This window comes from Bufo gargarizans, chromosome 2, assembly GCF_014858855.1.
Source record: "Bufo gargarizans isolate SCDJY-AF-19 chromosome 2, ASM1485885v1, whole genome shotgun sequence".
NCBI classification, from domain to species: Eukaryota; Metazoa; Chordata; class Amphibia; order Anura; family Bufonidae; genus Bufo; species Bufo gargarizans.
Window position 1 is genome coordinate 694,170,145 of NC_058081.1, and position 22,652 is coordinate 694,192,796.

Here is a 22,652-nt window from a genome sequence, read left to right on the forward strand (position 1 = left end):
GCAGATTGCTCTCTGTAATAGGTGCTCTGCTGCCGGCAGTGGCAGTATTCATTAGTGATCGCTCGCCCCTATACTGAGGAGGAGATCATTGCATCTAACAGCTTCCCTCCCGATAATCGTCTGCTCTATCTGCCGGGGTAAGGGCTCGTTCACACGACTGTTGCCCCTCCGTGCCCGTGCTGTGGACTGCAAATTGTGGTCTGCAATGTACGGGCACCGACCGTAGGCCAGCCGCATGCGGATTGCGGACCCATTCACTTGAATGGGTCCGCGATCCGTCCGCTCTGCAAAAAGATAGAGCAAGTTCTATCCTTTTGCGCTCCAGAGGCACGGAACGGAACGCCAGGAAGCACTCTGAAGTGCTTCCGTGGGGTTCCGTTCCGTGCTTCCGTTCCATTCCGCACCGCATCTCCGGAATGCAGACGGCCGGTGCCCCGTGTATTGCGTACCCGCTGTATGCGGGCTGCGATACGGCAACGGAGAGGCAACAGTCGTGTGAACGAGCCCTAATAGGGCCCTAAGCCGCTACCAAACGCCTCTGGCAGCAGCTTATCTCCCCTAACATCAAAAAGACTAGACATGTTGAAATTCAACATGTCTGACCTTTGTTTCTTGAGACATCTGCTGTCCAGGGAGAGAAGGGACGCTCCTCACACACTTTTGATAGTGGACCCGGTTACACTTAAATCGGTGGGATTGGCTGACATTTATCTAATGTGGCATATACCACGGCCGTTGCAAATATACAATGGGTGCCTCAAGTAGAAGCAGCACTTTTACTGCCTGGCTTCTTCTCTAGTGCGTGGCCGTCAGTACAGAATCCCCCTATTTACAGAATGCGGAATCCAGGTGGTGTTTTTAAATTGAATTTTTAAATACCAGCAGGTAATGAATCCACAAATAAACGTTCATTGTCCTCCGTCTGTTTCCTTAGATTTTCAGTTATTTTCAGTTTCCAGGCAGCATTCCTGTCCAGCAGCCCCACACTGGCTCCCTTTATCTGCTCTCTGTAAAATTCCAGACATTTTTAAAGATTTTGTGATTTACTGAGCAAGAATCAAAGCCCAAAAGGAGGGGGCAGTGAGCACAGATATCTCAGGTATGAGGAGAGAGGAATGTAAGAATAAAGCAGGGACTAAAGAAAAGCAATATTAAAAGAGCAAAAAAAGAAAATGAGTATAGGAGTAGAGAAGGAGAAAGGAAGAAAGAATGAAGAAAGGAGCAATGAAGAAAGAAAGAAGTAACAAGGAAGACAGTTATAACTAAGGAAGAAAAGAGTAAAGAAGAAAAAACTGGTAAAGAAGGAAGAAAGTAAAGAAGGAAGAAAGGAGCAAAGAAAGAAGTAAAAAAGGAGAAAGGAAGAAAGAAGGTAGAAAAGAAGAAAGGAGTAAGTAAACAAGCAGAAAGGAAGGTGTAAAGAAGAAATAAAGAAGGAAGAAAAGAGTAAAGAAGGATAAAGGAAGAAAGGAGACAAATAGGGCAAAGAAGAAAAAAAAGAAAAGAATAGTAAAGAAGAAAGGTCAAAATAAGGGAAAAAAAATAGTAGAGAAGGAAAAAAGTTGTAAAGAGGCAAGTAAGGAGCAAAGAAGGAAGAAAGCAGTAAAGAAAGAGCAACACAGTAGAGGAAAGAAAAGAATAAAGAAGGAAGGAAGTAATAAAGAAGGAGCTAAGGAGTACTAATAAATATCTATTATGGAATGTAATAATAATACATGAAGTGAGGATTGTGGCAAGAATGGCTCTAAATAGAGACAGTAATAGGTGTCAGGGGGGTTAAGGTGTTCAGACACCCTCCGGACTATGCACTCAGTATGTGTCCCAGAGGACACGATGGTAACTAAAGCGTTCCTACACTGTCAGACAACCAGAAGGGTAGGTGTCACCAGTTGGGGGGGGGGGTCCTACACAGCCTGACACTTACCAATCAGGACAAACCCATTTCACAAGGGGAACGGTAACATCCAGTTGTCAATGTATCCATATATTTCTGTGAGGAAAAACAGAGGAACGGTTCAAAATACTGAGATCTAAGAAAAGATCCAGAACTGATATTTCATCAGCATTTCTCGATGAGACGCCTTTGGGGGTACAAATAGTGGAATATGAAGCATGGTGGTCATTCTCTATGATATAACGTATATAAGACATATCTGCGCCAACTTTCCGTCTGTCTTCCTGCAGCATTCAGCGTTTTACTGGTTGTGGGTATTGATAGGTAGTCGGCTGAAATCTTCACACAGGTCGGTACATTTATGACCATAAGTGGCAGAAATAACACAACTTTAAGATATCCTTTCAAGTAAAGACATGAAAGGAAGAAATCTGTGAATAGTTATCAACAGGCATGCGAGCTGAACATCTGCTGCCGGCCTGTGTACCCGCACAGAAATACTGCACTCTACTGTACTATACTGTGCTATACTGTACTCTACTGCTCTATACTGTACTATACTGTACTATAATGCACTCTACTGTACTATACTGTACTCTACTGCACTATACTGTACTCTACTGCATTCTACTGTATTATAATGTACTCTTCTGTATTCTACTGCACTATATTGCACTATACTGCGCTATACTGCACTCTACTGTACTATAATGTACTATACTTCTCTATACTATACTGTGCTATACTGTTCTCTACTGCACCATACTGTATTCTACTGTACTATACTGTATTCTACTGTACTATACTGTACTCTACTGCACTATACTGTATTCTACTGTACTCTACTGTACTATAATGCATTCTACTGTACTATAATGTACTCTTCTGTATTCTACTGCACTCTATTGCACTATACTGCACTCTACTGTACTATAATGTACTATACTTCTCTATACTGTGCTATACTGTACTCTACTGTATTCTACTGTACTATACTGTACTATAGTGTGCTATACTGTACTCTACTGTATTCTACTGTACTCTACTGCACTCTACTGTGCTATACTGCATTCTACTGTACTATAATGTACTCTTCTGTATTCTACTGCACTCTATTGCACTATACTGCGCTATACTGCACTCTACTGTACTATAATGTACTATACTTCTCTATACTGTGCTATACTGTACTCTACTGTATTCTACTGTACTATACTGTACTATAGTGTGCTATACTGTACTCTACTGTATTCTACTGTACTCTACTGCACTCTACTGTGCTATACTGCATTCTACTGTACTATAATGTACTCTTCTGTATTCTACTGCACTCTATTGCACTATACTGCGCTATACTGCACTCTACTGTACTATAATGTACTATACTTCTCTATACTGTGCTATACTGTACTCTACTGTATTCTACTGTACTATACTGTACTATACTGTACTCTACTGTGCTATACTGCATTCTACTGTACTATAATGTACTCTTCTGTATTCTACTGCACTCTATTGCACTATACTGCGCTATACTGCACTCTACTGTACTATAATGTACTATACTTCTCTATACTATACTGTGCTATACTGTACTCTACTGCACTATACTGTATTCTACTGTACTATACTGTATTCTACTGTACTATAGTGTGCTATACTGTACTCTACTGCACTATACTGTACTCTACTATACTGTATTCTACTGTACTCTACTGCACTCTACTGTACTATACTGCATTCTACTGTACTATAATGTACTCTTCTGTATTCTACTGCACTCTATTGCACTATACTGCACTCTACTGTACTATAATGTACTATACTTCTCTATACTATACTGTGCTATACTGTACTCTACTGCACTATACTGTATTCTACTGTACTCTACTGTACTATAGTGTGCTATACTGTACTCTACTGCATTCTACTGTACTATAATGTACTCTTCTGTATTCTACTGCACTCTATTGCGCTATACTGCACTCTACTGTACTATACTTCTCTATACTATACTGTGCTCTACTGCACTATACTGTATTCTACTGTACTCTACTGTACTATACTGTATTCTACTGTACTCTACTGTACTATAATGTACTATACTTCTCTATACTATACTGTGCTATACTGTACTCTACTGCACTATACTGTATTCGACTGTACTCTACTGTATTCTACTGTACTATAGTGTGCTATACTGTACTCTACTGCACTATACTGTACTCTACTGTACTATACTGTATTCTACTGTACTATACTGCACTATACTGTACTATAATGTACTCTACTGTATTCTACTGCGCTATGCTGCACTATACTGCACTCTACTGTACTATACTGTATTCTACTGTACTCTACTGCACTGTACTATACTGTACTCTACTGCACTCTACTGTATTCTACTGTACTATACTGCACTATACTGTACTATACTGCACTCTACTGTACTATACTGTACTCTATTGCACTATACTGTGCTATGTGTGTACATCACTATTTTACTGTTCTGTATGGAAGACAATGCCGTTTATTTTCCATGTCCATGAATTTGCAGCCGGCCGCTGTTTGTACATGCAGAGACATGAGAATGTGTGGATGTTATATGTATGTATAGTACAGATGTTATATGTATGTATAGTACAGATGTTATATGTATGTATAGTACAGATGTTATATTTATGTATAGTACAGATGTTATATATATGGTACAGATGGAAACCATCTCACAGTCACAATAAGCAAATAAACGGGATCACTGGGCGTCTTTTTTTTACAGTTCAGAGATAATGCGGATGTTACCGTCTGGTTCTCACGACAAGAAGAATTTAAAGGGATAATGCCATAAAAGATCTCCACAGTTATTGCTGCAATTGTTCTGCTACATTCTCTTCAGGCTGGCAGCTCAGGGGGAGTGTCCTTTTTGCTGCAGTACTCTCCCTATTACAGGAGTGTGTCCTTTCAGCTGCAGTACTCTCCCTATTACAGGAGTGTGTCCTTTCAGCTGCAGTACTCTCCCTATTACAGGAGTGTGTCCTTTCAGCTGCAGTACTCTCCCTATTACAGGAGTGTGTCCTTTCAGCTGCAGGTGTTTCCATATTACAGGAGTGTGTCCTTTTTGCTGCAGTACTCTCCCTATTACAGGAGTGTGTCCTTTTTGCTGCAGTACTCTCCCTATTACAGGAGTGTGTCCTTTCAGCTGCACGCAGCAGGGGTGTAACTATAACAGTAATAGCACTAGCTGCGGGGTCCAGAGGTCAGGGGGCCCAACCAGGTGCAAAAACAGTGTAGCTTTTTGTGGGGAATAACAATATGGTGGCTTTTCGCTATCCATCTTATTTTGTATGGGGCTCTAAGAATTATAGTTACGCCCCTGGCAGGAAGCATGTTATAGAGCAGGAGGAGCTGAGCAGATTCCATATAACGTGTCACATTCCTAAAGATCCTCATTCATTCTGTGCTTAGGAGTCCACTGGGCGGTGCTAATCAGTGATTGTGGCTTAGGAGTCCACTGGGCGGTGCTAATCAGTGATTGGCGGCCTCCTCGGCTTAGGAGTCCCCTGGGCGGTGCTAATCAGTGATTGTGGCTTAGGAGTCCACTGGGCGGTGCTAATCAGTGATTGGCGGCCTCCTCGGCTTAGGAGTCCCCTGGGCGGTGCTAATCAGTGATTGGTGGCCTCCTCGGCTTAGGAGTCCACTGGGCGGTGCTAATCAGTGATTGGCGGCCTCCTCGGCTTAGGAGTCCACTGGGCGGTGCTAATCAGTGATTGGCGGCCTCCTCGGCTTAGGAGTCCCCTGGGCGGTGCTAATCAGTGATTGGCGGCCTCCTCTCTATCAGTGTGCATACGGAGTAGCTGTCAGTCACTGATTAGCACCGCCCAGTGGACTCCTAAGTCAGTGACAAGTTATATACAATCTTTTCCCATAAAACTATATATTATTCTGCTCAGCTCCTCTAAAAATGTAATATGATGGCAGAAAATACAGGACATAATTCAGAACATTACAGAAGGACATAAGACAAACTTGTAAACCACCGGCCTAATGGAATTTCCCAATTACTAAACTCTGATTGCCCTGTAGATACGTAAGAGGAACATAGGGAAGGGCAGTGTGTGTACCGGCAGCCACCACTAGAGGGAGCTGACCACACACGGATGTCTGTGATAGGGACAGTTTCACGCAAAGCATTTTAACAATTTTTCATGCAGTTTTTACACAAACGAGAGCAGAAGTTTATGCGTTTCCTTCACACTTTTCTATTATTTTGGATCAAATTCCTGGATCAGAAACCACCAGAACTGCATATGTCATTCCAGTCTCATGGTCAGTGTTTGATCAACAGACATAAGGTGTAAGGCCTCATTTAAATTTCCATGTCAGTGTCACGTCCGTGAAAAAAGCGTACGTGTTTCATCCGTGAGGGATCAGTGGTTGGTCCGTGTGTCCGTTTTTACCATCCGTGTGTCATCCATAATTCACTGACGTTGCTCAGCTGAAAATTAATTTCCAAAGAATCTCCAATTAGTCTTCAGTGAAAAACGGACACCACACGGATGTGTGTCAGTGATTTACACGGACCCATACACTTCAATGGTTGTGCTCGGTCCGCATCACAGATCTAAGTAGTGCATGTCTCCGTGATTTTTTTTACTGACCCACGGTCAGTAAAAAATACTGAAATGTGAAGAAACACATTTAATAAATGGGTACGTGTCTGTCCGCAGAAAATGCAGACAGCACACGCCAGTGAAAAATGGAAATGTGAACGATGCCTAAGGGACAGATCTGCACCTGTTCTGTGTTTAGAGCCGCACCTGGTTTTGGTTTAAAATCACTGATAGAAAATACTGACCAAACACTGACGTGTGAATAAGGCCTCATGCACACAACCATTGTTTGGGTCCACATCCGAGCCGCATTTTTTGCGACTTGGATGTGGACCCATTCACTTCAATGGGGCCGTAAAAGATGCGGACAGCACTCCGATTGCTGTCCGCATCCGTAGTTCCGTCCTGTGGCCCCGCCAAAAAATAAAATAAATAGAACATGTCCTATTCTTGTCCGTTTTGCGGACAAGAACAGGCATTTCTATATTGGCAACCCGTTCCATTCTGCAAATTGCAGAACGCACACAGCCAGCATCTGTGCTTTGCGAATCCACAATTTGCGAACCGCAAAAACACTGCGCGGTCGTGTGCATGAGCCCTAAGGCATTATACTTCTTTTTTTGGATTCTGATTTTGGCTACAAAAAAACCCCAAAATCGTCTCCATGTAGACAAGGGCTTTGAAACGTGTTCACATTACACATTGTAAAAACCTTCTGAAACATGGACAGAATACTCTTAGGCCTCATGCACACGTCCGTGCTCTGTTTTGTGGTCCGCAAAACACGGATGCCGCCCGTATGTGTTCTGCAATTTGCAGAACGGAATGGGCGCCCATAATAGAAATGCCTATTCTTGTCCGCAAGAACGCAGTGCTGTACGCATCTTTTGTGACCCCATGTAAATGAATGGGTCCACATCCGAGACGCAAAAAATGCGGCTCGGATGTGGACCCAAATAAACGGCCGTGGGCCTGAGGCCTTATACTATGATACAGTTGGATCTCTATACCCATAGAGGGTGGTATTGATACAGTACCTGTAAATAAATTAAAAAGGTTGTACCACGAAAAAATATTCTACATTTTTCAAACCAGCGTCTGGATCTGAATATTTTTGTAATTGCATGTAATTAAAAATGTAGTATAGACAGTGAGCTGTTCACTGAAATCTCTGTACAGCGAGTGCAGAATTATTAGGCAAGTTGTATTTTTGAGGATTAATTTTATTATTGAACAACAACCATGTTCTCAATGAACCCAAAAAACTCATTAATATCAAAGCTGAATATTTTTGGAAGTAGTTTTTAGTTTGTTTTTAGTTTTAGCTATTTTAGGGGGATATCTGTGTGTGCAGGTGACTATTACTGTGCATAATTATTAGGCAACTTAACAAAAAACAAATATATACCCATTTCAATTATTTATTTTTTTTACCAGTGAAACCAATATAACATCTCAACATTCACAAATACACATTTCTGACATTCAAAAACAAAACAAAAACAAATCAGTGACCAATATAGCCACCTTTCTTTGCAAGGACACTCAAAAGCCTGCCATCCATGGATTCTGTCAGTGTTTTGATCTGTTCACCATCAACATTGCGTGCAGCAGCAACCACAGCCTCCCAGACACTGTTCAGAGAGGTGTACTGTTTTCCCTCCTTGTAAATCTCACATTTGATGATGGACCACAGGTTCTCAATGGGGTTCAGATCAGGTAAACAAGGAGGCCATGTCATTAGATTTTCTTCTTTTATACCCTTTCTTGCCAGCCACGTTGTGGAGTACTTGGACGCGTGTGATGGAGCATTGTCCTGCATGAAAATCATGTTTTTCTTACCTTGCAGACTTCTTCCTGTACCACTGCTTGAAGAAGGTGTCTTCCAGAAAATGGCAGTAGGACTGGGAGTTGAGCTTGGCTCCATCCTCAACCCGAAAAGGCCCCACAAGCTCATCTTTGATGATACCAGCCCAAACCAGTACTCCACCTCCACCTTGCTGGCGTCTGAGTCGGACTGGAGCTCTCTGCCCTTTACCAATCCAGCCACGGGCCCATCCATCTGGCCCATCAAGACTCACTCTCATTTCATCAGTCCATAAAACCTTAGAAAAATCAGTCTTGAGATATTTCTTGGCCCAGTCTTGACGTTTCAGCTTGTGTGTCTTGTTCAGTGGTGGTCGTCTTTCAGTCTTTCTTACCTTGGCCATGTCTCTGAGTATTGCACACCTTGTGCTTTTGGGCACTCCAGTGATGTTGCAGCTCTGAAATATGGCCAAACTGGTGGCAAGTGGCATCTTGGCAGCTGCACGCTTGACTTTTCTCAGTTAATGGGCAGTTATTTTGCGCCTTGGTTTTTCCACACGCTTCTTGCGACCCTGTTGACTATTTTGAATGAAACGCTTGATTGTTCGATGATCACGCTTCAGAAGCTTTGCAATTTTAAGAGTGCTGCATCCCTCTGCAAGATATCTCACTATTTTTGACTTTTCTGAGCCTGTCAAGTCCTTCTTTTGACCCATTTTGCCAAAGGAAAGGAAGTTGCCTAATAATTATGCACACCTGATATAGGGTGTTGATGTCATTAGACCACACCCCTTCTCATTACAGAGATGCACATCACCTAATATGCTTAATTGGTAGTAGGCTTTCGAGCCTATACAGCTTGGAGTAAGACAACATGCATAAAGAGGATGATGTGGTCAAAATACTCATTTGCCTAATAATTCTGCACGTAGTGTATAGCGCCACCTGCTGTTTGCTGTTTTTCAAAATTCTCTGTCCAGCTCAGTGCTCAGTTCCGTCCTTCCACTGCCACAAACTGCAGCAGAAAGGACACGCTCCCTGAGAAAGGACACGCTCCCCAAGCTGCCAGCCTAAAACAAATCTAACAGGGAGCACTGAAGCGGGAGATCTCTGGATCCATGTGCGGTGCAGGGCTGGTTCTAGCTTTGTTAGAGACAGATTGTCATGTCCTAGATGATGTCTGATTTTCATATTTTACACTAATCATGTGAGAACCCCATTAATTGCAGGCACTATATATATATATATACACACACACATACACAGAATGGGGGGAAAATGCAAACTAGTAAAGAATAATGCGATCTGTTTTCTGCAGGAGGACTATGAGGACTGAGCCAGCACTATGTTCTCCAAGGACCATGTGAGAAAACGTCCATCTACACTTCTGGTCACAAACGGATTTCACCATCTCACCGGAAACACAAGGATATAAAAAAACAAAACTGGATTTCCAGATCTTCCAAGAAATTTAGCTGCCGCTCCGGCAACTTGTGAGTATGATTTGCCCAATATTATATTTGTATAATGAAAAAGGGTATTTTCTGTTTTTTCTTATTTTTCCTTGAGAACAGGGGTCCAGGTGAGGTGCCATGCTTATTGAAAGATTCACAGTCCTCCCTGGCACTCAGCACCCTGCCACTCAGCACCCTGGCACACATGCCCCAGCAGCTTCATCGAACTACACTGTTACGCTGGGTTCACACCTAGGCGTTTCTCAAACGCGCGTTTCTATGCGCGTTTTTGTCGCGCGTTTTATGCGCGTTTTTTTTTATAGTGAACGCGCGTTTGACGCGCGTTTGGGTGATTGACAGCAGTGTTGTCCAAAGAGTCTATGGCCCAAACGCGCGTCAAACACGCCAAAAAAAGCTCCTGTACTTGTTTGAGCATCGGGCGTTTTACAGCGCGATCGTACGCGCTGTAAAACGCCCAGGTGTGAACCCTTCCCATAGGGAATCATTGGTTCTTGCCTGTTGTGCGTTTAACAGCGCGTAGGAACGCGCTGTAAAACGCTCAGGTGTGAACCCAGCGTTAGGGCTCATGCACACGAACATATTTTCTTTCCGTGTCCGTTCAATTTTTTTGGCGGACCGTATACGGAACCATTCATTTCAATGGGTCTGCAAAAATAACAAAAATGGAAGTGACTCCGTGTGTATTCCCTTTCCGTATTTCCGTTCCGCAAAAAAATAGAACTTGTCCTATTACTGTCCGCATTACGGACAAGGACAGGACTGTTCTATTAGGTGCCGGCTGTTCCGTTCTGCAAAATACGGAATGCACACGGACGTCATCCTTAATTATTGTAGATCATTTTTTTGCGGACCGAAAAATACATACGGTCGTGTGCATGAGCCCTTACCCTGGGAGTACCGCTGCCATAATAATAATTCACTACAACCTAAAACTGGCTAACTAAACCATGTGTGTTGTGAACTATCAACCCCATCTGACAGAAAACACATAATTTAGTTGTGAAGGAAGGACGTTATCTGTGATTAAAATAGTAGGTTAGTAGAATTGGGATGACACTATGACAGCTGTATTGTTCTCTTGATAGGCCCAGGTAAAGATGTCCACAGAAGAGCACTGCATGTATCAGTGTAATGTGCGATGCTCTGATTGAGTCATTGCTCCCTCTTAAGGGTCCATTCACACGTCCGCAAAATGGGTCAGCATCCGTTCCGCAATTTTGCAGAACAGGTGCGGACCCGTTCATTTTCAATGGGGCCGGAATGTGCTGTCCGCATCCTGCATTTGCGGATCCGCACTTCCGTTCCGCAAAAAAATAGAACATGTCCTATTCTTGTCCGGACAGGAAAAGGCATTTTCTATGAGAGTGGCGGCGATGTGCGATCCGCAAAATATGGAACGCACATTGCCGGTGTCCGTGTTTTGCGGATCTGCAATTTACGGATCCACAAAACACATACGGACATGTGAATGGACCCTAAAGCTGGATTTACATGGGCTGATTGTTCGGAAGGAAGCGTCACATGCAGAGATCTCCTTTGCAGCATGAGGACGTGGGATCGCTATAGTCATCCCGCGTCCTCATACAGGTTCATGGTTTCTGAGCAGCAGACCGCACGATCTGCTGCCCAGAAGCTATGATCGGTGGTGCCCGCATGAATGCCAGGATCACCCGATGAATAAGCGTTTTGCTCGTTCACCAGGGGATCGGCGGCACATTTACACGGCCAGATTGTCGAGAATGACCATTGGCAGGAACAATCGTTCCCGATGATCTGCCCGATTCTCGGGCCGTGTATTTGCACCTTTACTCTCTGGTCAGAGTGATGGTCTGACTGAGAGTCCAAACAAGAGGAAGTTAAAGAGCCAGGACAGGAAGTAGAATACATGGAGCAACTTTATAAATTATATCCAGAAAACCATCCACCTGCTTTTTGAAAAAAATAAAATAAAATAGAGTATTCATATATAGAATATTAATCTGGAACACGTTTTTTTTTTTATGGTAGTGTCCCTTTAAAAGCAACATTTTCAATAAAGAAAGTCGAATTCATGTAAATGAGCAATAAATGACATAAAAATACAAATTAAATTATGATCATTGAGGAACAAACATTACTCTGTATTGAACTATAATAAAATATTTCCCCAAAAAATAAAAAACGTGTATACCAATTGGCGAATACATCTTAATAGGTAACTATTATGAACAACAGGTTTAAGTACTAAGGTTTAAAAAAAAATACAAATAAAAAATAAAAGTAGTATTCATTGAAATTATGAAATATAAAAATGTTGTGCTTCTGGTCCTGCAGAGAATGAGGGAAATGTCGAGCCCAGAACAACAACCCCCAGGGTGTTCAGAGGATCAGATACATACCCCGCAACCCTCCTTAGCACGTGGTCTCATCCTCCCACCTTCCTATATAGATAGTGGCGTAGCTGGCCAAAACCTATTGTGCGTGGGTATGAACAGCGCTCTAGATGGCCATTCATTAATTATAATCCAATGTTAAAGGGGTGGTCCCACCTGGAACACTGGTGGTATATTGCTAGGCTATGCCACCAATGTCAGATAAGTACAGACCCCTATCTCCAGAACGAAGCTCCCGAAGAGAAAGAGAGTATACCGCCACATGCGTGGACGCCCTCCATTTATTTCTACGGGACTTCAGATTTTTTTTTTTTTTCAGAGCTCCCATAGAAATGAAAGGAGGGCGGCCACGCATGCATGGTGGGCTCTCATTCTTTTTGGGAGCTTCGTTCTAGAGATAGGTTTGGGTCCCAGAGGTAGGACCCACAGCTTTATGACTAGTGATATGCCACCAATGTTCCAGCTGAGACAACCCCTTTAATGAAATTAAAACCATATTTACTTGGTTTGTAGATCCACTGATTTTACCCAGAATTTTACTGTACTGAGCCCTTAATTGCCCTTATTGACAGTTTATCTCTCCCTATCACAGCCAAGGAGGTGTGTCCTTTCTGCCACTGCTCTCTCCCTATCACAGCTCAGGGGGCATGTCCTTGCAGCCACTGCTCTCTCCCTATCACAGCTCAGGGGGCATGTCCTTGCAGCCACTGCTCTCTCCCTATCACAGTTCAGGGTGTGTGTCCTTGCAGCCCCTGCTCTCCCTGCCATACCTCGGGGAACATGTCCTTCTTACTGCAGCTCTCTCCCTGTAACCATCGCTATCTCCCTACCACAGCTCAGGGGTGTGTGTCTTTCCTGCTGCAGTTATCTTCCGATCACAGCTCAGGAGGTGTGTCCTTTCTGCCCCTGCTCTCTCCCTATTACAGCTCAGGAGGTGTGTCCTTTCTGCCCCTGTTCTCTCCCTATTACAGCTCAGGGGGCGTGTCCTTGCAGCCACTGCTCTCTCCCTATCACAGTTCAGGGGGTGTGTTCTTGCAGCCCCTGCTCTCCCTGCCATACCTCGGGGAATATATCCTTCTTACTGCAGCTCTCTCCCTGTAACCGTCACAACCTCTGCAGCAGTATCTCCCTACCACAGCTCAGAGGTGTGTGTCTTTCCTGCTTCAGTTCTCTCCCTATCACAGCTCAGGAGGTGTGTCCTTTCTGCCCCTGCTCTCTCCCTATCACAGCTCAGGGGGCGTGTCCTTGCAGCCACTGCTCTCCCTGCCATACCTCGGGGAACATGTCCTTCTTACTGCAGCTCTCTCCCTGTAACCGTCACAACCTCTGCAGCAGCTATCTCCCTACCACAGCTCAGGGGTGTGTGTCTTTCCTGCTGCAGTCCTCTCCCGATCACAGCTCAGGAGGTGTGTCCTTTCTGCCCCTGCTCTCTCCCTATTACAGCTCAGGAGGTGTGTCCTTTCTGCCCCTGCTCTCTCCCTACCACAGCTCAGGAGGTGTGTCCTTTCTGCCCCTGCTCTCTCCCTATTACAGCTCAGGAGGTGTGTCCTTTCTGCCCCTGCTCTCTCCCTATCACAGCTCAGGGGGCGTGTCCATGCAGCCACTGCTCTCCCTGCCATACCTCGGGGAACATGTCCTTCTTACTGCAGCTCTCTCCCTGTAACTGTCACAACCTCTGCAGCAGCTATCTCCCTACCACAGCTCAGGGGTGTGTGTCTTTCCTGCTGCAGTTCTCTCCCTATCACAGCTCAGGAGATGTGTCCTTTCTGCCACTGCTTTCCCTGTCACAGCTCAGGGAGCATCTCCTTCTTACTGCAGCTCTCTCCCTGTAACTTTCACAACCTCCAAGAGTAGATAGGGCTGGTGGCAGTTGAAGGATGGAACTGAGCATGTGTGACCACTTTAGCACGGTGGACAGGGAAATGAGGAAAAGAACAAACAGCAGGTGGCGCCATACAGATACATTTTATTAATTAGCTCAGTGGCTATACTACATTTTTATAGACATGCAGTTACAAAACTATTCAGGTCCAGGTTCTAGTCTGAAAAGTGTGGAGTACTTTTGGTGGAATAACCCCTTTAACACCATGGCACAACCCCTTTAAGGTTTCTCTATTTATGATAGTAACCAGCATCTGTAACAATTACCCCCTCCTTTCTCAGCTCGTCACCATAAGGCCTCTTGCACACAAGCGTTTTTTTTCCCGGTCGGTTTTTGCGTATGCGGAACAATTCATTTCAATGGTTCGGCAAAAAAAACGTAATGTACTCCGTATGCATTCCGTTTCCATATTTCCGTTCCGCTGATAGATAGAACGTGTCCTATTATTGCCCGCAAATAACGATCTGTGGCTCCATTGAAGTCAATGGTTCCGCAAAAAAAAACAGAATGCATCCGTATGTCTTCCGTATCCGTTCCGTTTTTGCAGAACCATCTATTGAAAATTTTATGCCCAGCCCAATTTTTTTATGTACTTACTGTTTAAACATTATTGTATGCTTCAGTTTGCGATCCGCAAAAAAACGGATCACAAACGGAAACAAAACGGAACGGAAGCAGAACGGAAACACTACTGAAACAAAAAAACTGAACAACGGATACGTGAAAAACGGACCGCAAAACACTGATTTTTTGTGGACCGTATACGGAACCATTATTTCAATGGGTCCGCAAAAAAACAAAACTAATTGACTCCGTGTGTATTCCGTATGTCCGTATTTCTGTTCCGCCAAAAAATAGAACTTGTCCTATTATTGTCCGCATTACGGACAAGGATAGGACTGTTCTATTATGGGCCAGCTGTTCCGTTTCGCAAAATACAGAATGCACAAGAACGTCATCCTTAGATATTGTGGATCCGTTTTTTGCGGACCGCAAAATACATACGGTCGTGTGCATGAGCCCTTACCCTGGGAGTACCGCTGCCATATTAATTCACTACAACCTAAAACTGGCTAGCTAAACCACATGTGTTGTGAACTATCAACCCCATCTGACAGAAAACACATAATTTAGTTGTGAAGGAAGGACGTTATCTGTGATTAAAATAGTAGGTTAGTAGAATTGGGATGACACTATGACAGCTGTATTGTTCTCTTGATAGGCCTAGGTAAAGATGTCCACAGAAGAGCACCGCATGTATCAGTGTAATGTGCGATGCTCTGATTGAGTCACTGCTCCCTCTTAAAGCTGGATTTACACGGATTGACTGAGCGGCTGATTGTTCGGAAGGAAGCGTCACATGCAGAGATCTCCTTTGCAGCATGAGGAGGTGGGATCGCTATAGCCATCCCGCGTCCTCGTACAGGTTCATGGTTTCCGAGCAGCAGATCGCACGATAGCAGAAGCTATGATCGATGGTGCCCTGCATGAATGCCAGGATCACCCGATGAATAAGCGTTATATGGCCTCTTGCACATGACCATATGGCTTTTTCAGTATTTTGCGTTCCACAAAAAACGGATCCGCAAAAAAATCTGTTTTTTGCAGAACAGAACAGCTGGCCCCTGGTAGAACAGTACTATGGTGTCCGTTATGCGGACAATAATAGGACATGTTCTATATTTGAATGGAACGGGAAAACGGAAATAGGAAAACGGAAGACATACGGAGTACCTTCCTTTTTTTTGCGGATCTATTGAAATTAATGGTTACGTATACGGTCCGTATACGGAACGCAAAAAAAAAAACGGAACGTAAACGGAAAAATAAATGTTCGTATGTATGAGGCCTTATACGGTGATTGTAGCTTTTCTTTTTTCCTCCGTTCCTCTTTCCCCTCCCACGTTTCTTTTTAAATTTGGAAACAAAATAATTCTTGTCATTTCAATCATTTCCCAAACAATTGCGGCTGCGCTCGCCTCGCGTCCCGTTACTAATATTACAGCTGTAGGCCTCCATTTGTGAGAATCGTTATAGAGAAGTGGATTAACTCTTTCACTGCCACCGAAGCTGTCATATTTAAAGGGAATGTGTCATCAGAGAATGACCTATTGTTTAAATCATGTTTTTATGTTTTTAGACTTTTTGATGATGATATTTTTCTAAGCTTAAAAAGCAGATTTCGCACTGGCCACTAGGCCTAGTATTAGGCGCCACTTCTTGGTCTGTACAGATCACTTTACTGCAGTTATCTGCTTATCTGCCCTTCTAATCCTGTAATAATATCACCTCTGTGTATAGATAACACAGGATCCACCATTCATAATAGGTGATATCGCAGCTTATCTACTCCCTCCTGACCTCTGCACAGGTCACAGAGCATGCCCAGAAAACTCTCCCCTCCTGACCATTGTGTCTATGGCTCATGGGGCTGCCGTAAAGCAATTTTTTTATGCTGTGTAAATGCTGTTAAGGACAGTTCAGGCAAGATGGCCGCCCCCATAATCATGTTCAGGAAATAGAATAACAAAAAATACACTAAGAAAATAAAAACAAATTAGATAAAAATCGAGATGTGTCACTGTCTGGTTTTAACTGGCAGATAAAAATTTTGGTGACACATTTCTTTAAGAAGGCCTTTCAGTGGTCAATGACACATTAAAGGGGGTTTCTGAGATTTTGTAACTGATGAACCTATCCTCTGGTAGTGAGTTCCTGTGCGACTACAGATCTACTCTCCCGTACTCAAATGATTCTGTGAGTACAGGACAGTAGACCCGCGGTCGGGCTGGAACTGACAGCATCACAGATCACTATAATTAGGCGCCAAAAAGGGTACAACTACACTGCGACATTTTTTGTAATTGTGTCATCCTGCGACATGCAACATGCAGCGACTGCGACGTGACAGCCGCACAAAAATCCGACTTGGATGAATTTTTTGCAAATGACACAGTCGCAGCATGTTGCATGTCGCAGGGTGACACCCATTGACTATCATTACAAAAAATGTTGCGCAACTTTTTTGCAGCACATGTTGCCATGTAGTCCTAGTCTAATGCAATAGCTTTTGCTCAGACTAGCTGAGAAATGTGGCCATCACATAGACCACACATGGCCACTTGAATAGGCCCTCCAAGGAGTATAGGAGTATATCACCTAATTTAAAAAAAAATTTAACTCATATTTTTTATTTTATGTGTAAGCTGTGTACCGGGGTGGGCTCCCCAGGATACAGCGAAGTCACGAACAAGGAAAACGACTCTGACACCAGCTCTTGTAGAACAGACTTTGTTTTACTGTTACGGGATACCAAACACACTCCCAAATGCAGTGAACATAAAATCAGGTTACATACATTCAGCCCGGAGGCTGAGACCCCTGTGTCGCACAGCACGGCGCCCTACGATGGTAGCCGGAAAACACTCGCGCAATTTACCTACTGCGAGAAGAGCTAACTCTGCCTCGCCATTCCTGTTAGTACCCTGAAGAACAGGAACAATCGTGTGTGTGAGATACAGGCTAGCCCACGGTGCGGCACAGCAGCTTACAATCTTACCAGACTATACAGTACTATCCCCCTCCCTTTTCCTAAACTGTAATGTGGCACGTGCCTAATCAGGGGCGTAGCTAAAGGCTCATGGGCCCTGGTGCAAGAGTTCAGCTTGGGCCCCACCTTCACTCAGCGCTGGTGCACCTAGCTTTTCTGCTGCTCGAGGCAAAAATTGAAACGCCCCCCCCATGCCAAATTCTCAAACTAACCCCTTCCCTCCAGTCCTACTGTTAAAGGGGTTGTCCTCTTTTTATTACTGATGATCTATTCTCAGGGTAGGTCATCAATATCAGATCGGCAGGGTCCCCCAGCACCCCCGCCGATCACCTCATTGAAGAGAGGGCAGCGCTCATATGAGAGCTGCTTTCTCTGCTCTGTTCACCTGCTCGCTGTAGCATTTGCAGTGATGAGCAAGTACACAGGGCAGAGAAGGCAGCGCTCGTATGGGAAAAAAAGCGGACAACCCCTTTAAAGACATACTTGGAAAACATTACAGGGTCATACAGCCCCACATATGTACCTCTTACATCCAGTGACTTCTCTTCTCTAATGTAGATATTCTCTTTTCTCTTCTTCTCCTCTCAGACCAGACCGCCATGGTGACTTCTTTCAGCCGCACCTCGTCTCTGCAGAGTTTAACAAACAGACATCTTACTTTCCTACTTTTCCATCATCCTCCTCACCTTCTCAACACCCCATCCTGTCACCTCCAATACTGTGTCCGCTGTGCCCCCAATGTTATCCTGCAGAAACAGTCCCCCTGAAAATACTGGTACCACACAGAGCGTCGGTGCAAAAACACTCCTTTATATTGTGCGCCAGTACAAAAAATACCCCTTTCAGATCAGACCCCCATATAACACCCTAAATGAGACCCCACATCTCGGACCAAACCCCCTTTAGACCTCTATGTTAGACCCCAGTTTTAGACCTCAGATCACACACCCCATTAGACCTCCTTTTAAGACCCTGACCCAATATCAGACCTCAGATAAGACCCCCATTAGACCTCTAGACCCTAATCAGATGTCTATACCCCCACTAGACCTCTCCAGACCCCCAATCAGATGTCTATACCCCCATTAGACCTCTCCAGACCCCCCATTAGACCTCTCCAGACTCCCAATCAGACCTCCAGATCCCCAATCAGACCTCCAGACCCCATTAGACCTCTTCAGACCACTAGTCAGACCTTTAGACCCCCCATTAGACCTCTCCAGACCTCCAGACCCCCCAAATCAGACCACTCCAGAACCCCCAGTGAGACCACTCCAGACCCCCAACAAGACCTCCAGAACCCCCATTAGACCTCTCCAGACCCCCAATTAGATGTCTATACCCCCCATTAGACCTCTCCATACCCCCAGACCCCCATTAGACCTCTCCAGACTCCCAATCAGACCTCCAGACCCCCCATTAGACCTCTCTAGACCCCCAATCAGACCTCCAGACACCCATTAGACCTCTTCAGACCCCCAGTCAGACCTTTAGACCCCCCATTAGACCTCTCCAGACCTCCAGACCCCCCAATCAGATCACTCCAGACCCCCCAGTGAGACCTCTCCAGACCCCCAACGAGACCTCCAGAACCCCCATTAGACCTCTCCAGACACCCAATCAGATGTCTATATCCCCATTAGACCTCTCCAGACCCCCCATTAGACCTCTCCAGACTCCTAATCAGACCTCCAGACCCCCCATTAGACCTCTTCAGACCCCCAGTCAGACCTCCCAATCAGACCACTCCAGGCCCCCTGTGAGACCTCTCCAGACCCCCAATCAGACCACTTCAGACCCCCAGACTCCCCATTAAACCTCTCCAGAATCCCCAATAAAACCTCCTTATCAGACTTCAGATCAGACTGTAAAATAATAAAATACCTTACCTCTCCTGTCTCCTGCCGCCACTCTCCCTGTCCTGGCTCTCTTCTCAGGGCCGGCGCTGCACAGTCACCTGACCTCCTGTAGTGTCAGGTCAGAGTGCGCTCTGTACGTCCTAACGCTGCAGGCAGCCAGGACACAGCAGAGCGGTAAGAGTAAGCAGGAGGAGGGGTAAGTACAGCGCTCACAGCCCTTCACCCCCGCCTTCTCCTCCTGCATACAAGTGAACGCTTCCATTATGGAAGCGCTCACTAGTATTCCCTTTATAAGATGCACTGCATCTTATAAAGGGAAAAGTACAGTACCACTGGCTAGGGGGGCCCTCTGGGCTCCTCTGGCTTAGGGGCCCGGTCACAACTGTAGCTACGCCACTATGCCTAATTTATATTACTCCCGATAAACTCGCTGGGGTAAATGGAGATTATGGTGAAGTCCTCTCTGTTCTCCGGAGCGAACCAGAACTATAACTGATAAGTCCTTGTGATAAACAAGCAACAATTCTTGGTAGCTCTTCCACTCGGCAACACTAACTAACGAACTACCGGCAGGTTTGATCACAGTCTCTAGTATTAAGGCGCCAATCTTATATTGAGGTGCGTGCACGATCTGTCTTACCGACCCGGGTCTGCTCTGCCTCAGCTGGTGCAGCGAACTGAACAAAGGCTGATCCAACACACGTGCGATACCGCAGAATCCGTTGCTTTTCTCTTCAGCTCTCATCAGCGATCCTGGCAGCTGTACTCCTTCTCCTGGACAGGATCCGGGTCCTTGACACGATCAGCTTCACATTGGCTGGTCGCAAAAGGGTGACTCCACGCTTGGATGTTAATGGATTTCTTCTCTCGCACACTTTTCCAGTCTGCAACTAAGATGGACGCCAGCTTCCTTCCTCTAGACACACAGCTCCACCTCCTATGAATATTTAAATCTGAGCAGTCTGTTTAGCTGTGTGGGGGAAACAGCGGCCTCTTGTGGGCAAACTAACAGTGTTCATGCAATAAGAGCTGTTTCACAATCTCACATATGGGGCAGCCATCTTGGCTCTGCTGCTGCTCTGAGGTATAAACAGAAGTTTATACATATACATTGTGACTACAGAAGAGTTTTTTGAGAATGCTCTATGACTTTTGCAAAGATCATTGCTGCAGGGAGGGGGAGGAGAATGGTGGAGCTGAAGAATCCTGTGATGATGATGAGATGACTGCTGAGAAGTGATCTCTACAGAACAGGAAACATCCGCCTATTATGAGGCTCAGTGGCCAGAATGAAACTGGAAACATTTAAAGGGGTTGTGTCACTTCAGCAAATGTAGAGATGGGAAATACAAGGCGCTTACTAATGTATTGTGATTGTCCATATTGCCTCCTTTGCTGGCCTGGATTCATTTTTCCATCACATTATACACTGCTCGTTTCCATGGCTATGACCACCGTGCAATCCAGCAGCTGATGGTCGTGCTTGCACACTATAGGAAAAAGCACCAGCTTTTGCGCACTCACAGCGTCTTGGCCACCAGAGAGTCCAGCACTTTTTCCTATAGGGTCCAAGCATGTCCACTGTTGTTGGATTGCAGGGTGGTCGTAACCACTGAAACGAGCAGTGTATAATGTGATGGACAAACGAATCAAACCAGCAAAGGAGGCAATATGGACAATCACAATACATTAGTAAGTGCCTTGTATTTACTTTCTCTACATAATAAATGCCACTTGCTGAAGCAACACAACCCCTGTAAGGATTTTTAATATAGATAGTGACTCAGGAAAAAAAAAAAAGATTATTAAAAACTGAATTCAAACTGTAGATCATTTTCTGATAGTTTGAAGCAGGAAATGAAAAAGTCAGAGACTGGGTGAGAGTGTGAATGAGTCTCAAGTAACTGAATGACAGCGTGGCAATAGGAGTAATCATTCATCCTTGTCAGAAGGCAGCGAGGTGCATCAGATAGGCCATGTCATACAGCGTCACGGTGTACCAAACCGGATATGAAGCGACCAACAGCTGAAAATGGGAAGAAAAACGGGGAAATAAAAGCTAAAGAAATGATTGACCCATAGCTGCTCATAGGATGATCACGCTCACATCGGCTGAACTACTAGAACTAGAGCATTACCTAAAAGTCTCCTTTTTAGGAGGCAAAAATGCATGTGTTTTTTTTTCAGACATATTATAGCAACAGAGTAGCTAGGGAGGGGGTAACCTGGACATGTGCCCCAGCTGATGAGTGCCAGGGGGTGGCAACAAGCCACTTTGCCTAGGTCAGGCTATTTAGAAATAGGGTTAAAGGGGTTGTCCTACGAAAAAATATTCTACAGTTTTCAAACCAGCACCTGGATCTGAATACTTTTGCAATTGCATGTAATAAAAATTTTGCATAGCCACTGAGTTATTCAATAAAATGTATCTGTATAGCGCCACCTGCTGTTTGTTTCTTTTCTTATGTCTTTGACCTGCTCACTGAGAAGGCCGCACACTGCTCAGTTTCATCCTTCAACTGCCTCCTGAGCTGTGATAGGGAGAGCATGGACACGCCTCCTGAGCTGTGATAGGGAGAGCATGGACACGCCCCCTTAGCTGCAGCAGAAAAGACACGCCCCTTGAGCTGTCAGCTTAATATAAATCTAGCAAAGCAATGAATGGGGAGATCTCTGGATCATGTGAGGTGCAGGGCTGGTTCTAGCTTTGTTAGAAAGAGATGGTCATGTACGATGCCTGATTCTCATTTTTTAGATTAGTCATGGGAGAACCCCTTTAAGGCAGCAAAATGAACCTTTGCACAGCTCTGTCTATTGGATCCACTAACAAGGCTTGGACGTCCTATCTTTGATACAGAGTATCAGGGTCTGACTAGCCCACCAGAGGATCCTCCGGTGGGCCCAGACTTTAATACTATAGTGGGCCCCAAAGGTCCAGGAGAAAAAAAAGATTTGGCTGCCACTGAGGTCCATGGGGGTCATTTACTAACCAGAAATACGCCTATGGACTTTTCCCCGCTCACGCCAGGTCTAAAAAGGTGGGCAGGTTTCCAAGCCTGGTTTAGTTCTAGAAACGCGTCTAAAGCGCCGGTCTTAATAAATGACCCCCTTTATCTTGAATTCAAAACCTATTAGGCTTTATTGATGATATAGGGCAGGGGTACTCAACTGGCGGACCGCGGTCCGAATCCGGACCGTGGTTGCCAG

General features: G+C 44.8%; 1 protein-coding gene across 1 annotated transcript in view; it reads left to right on the forward strand.

Moving 5' to 3' along the window:
- The window catches only part of PHLDB1 (pleckstrin homology like domain family B member 1), a 149,280-nt gene that overhangs the window by 20,851 nt on the left and 105,777 nt on the right, over positions 1 to 22,652 (forward strand). Inside the window, exon 2 of the mRNA XM_044282365.1 lies at positions 9,626 to 9,800. The gene's annotated coding sequence lies outside the window, so the exon portion shown is untranslated. The remainder of the gene's footprint in view (positions 1 to 9,625; positions 9,801 to 22,652) is intronic.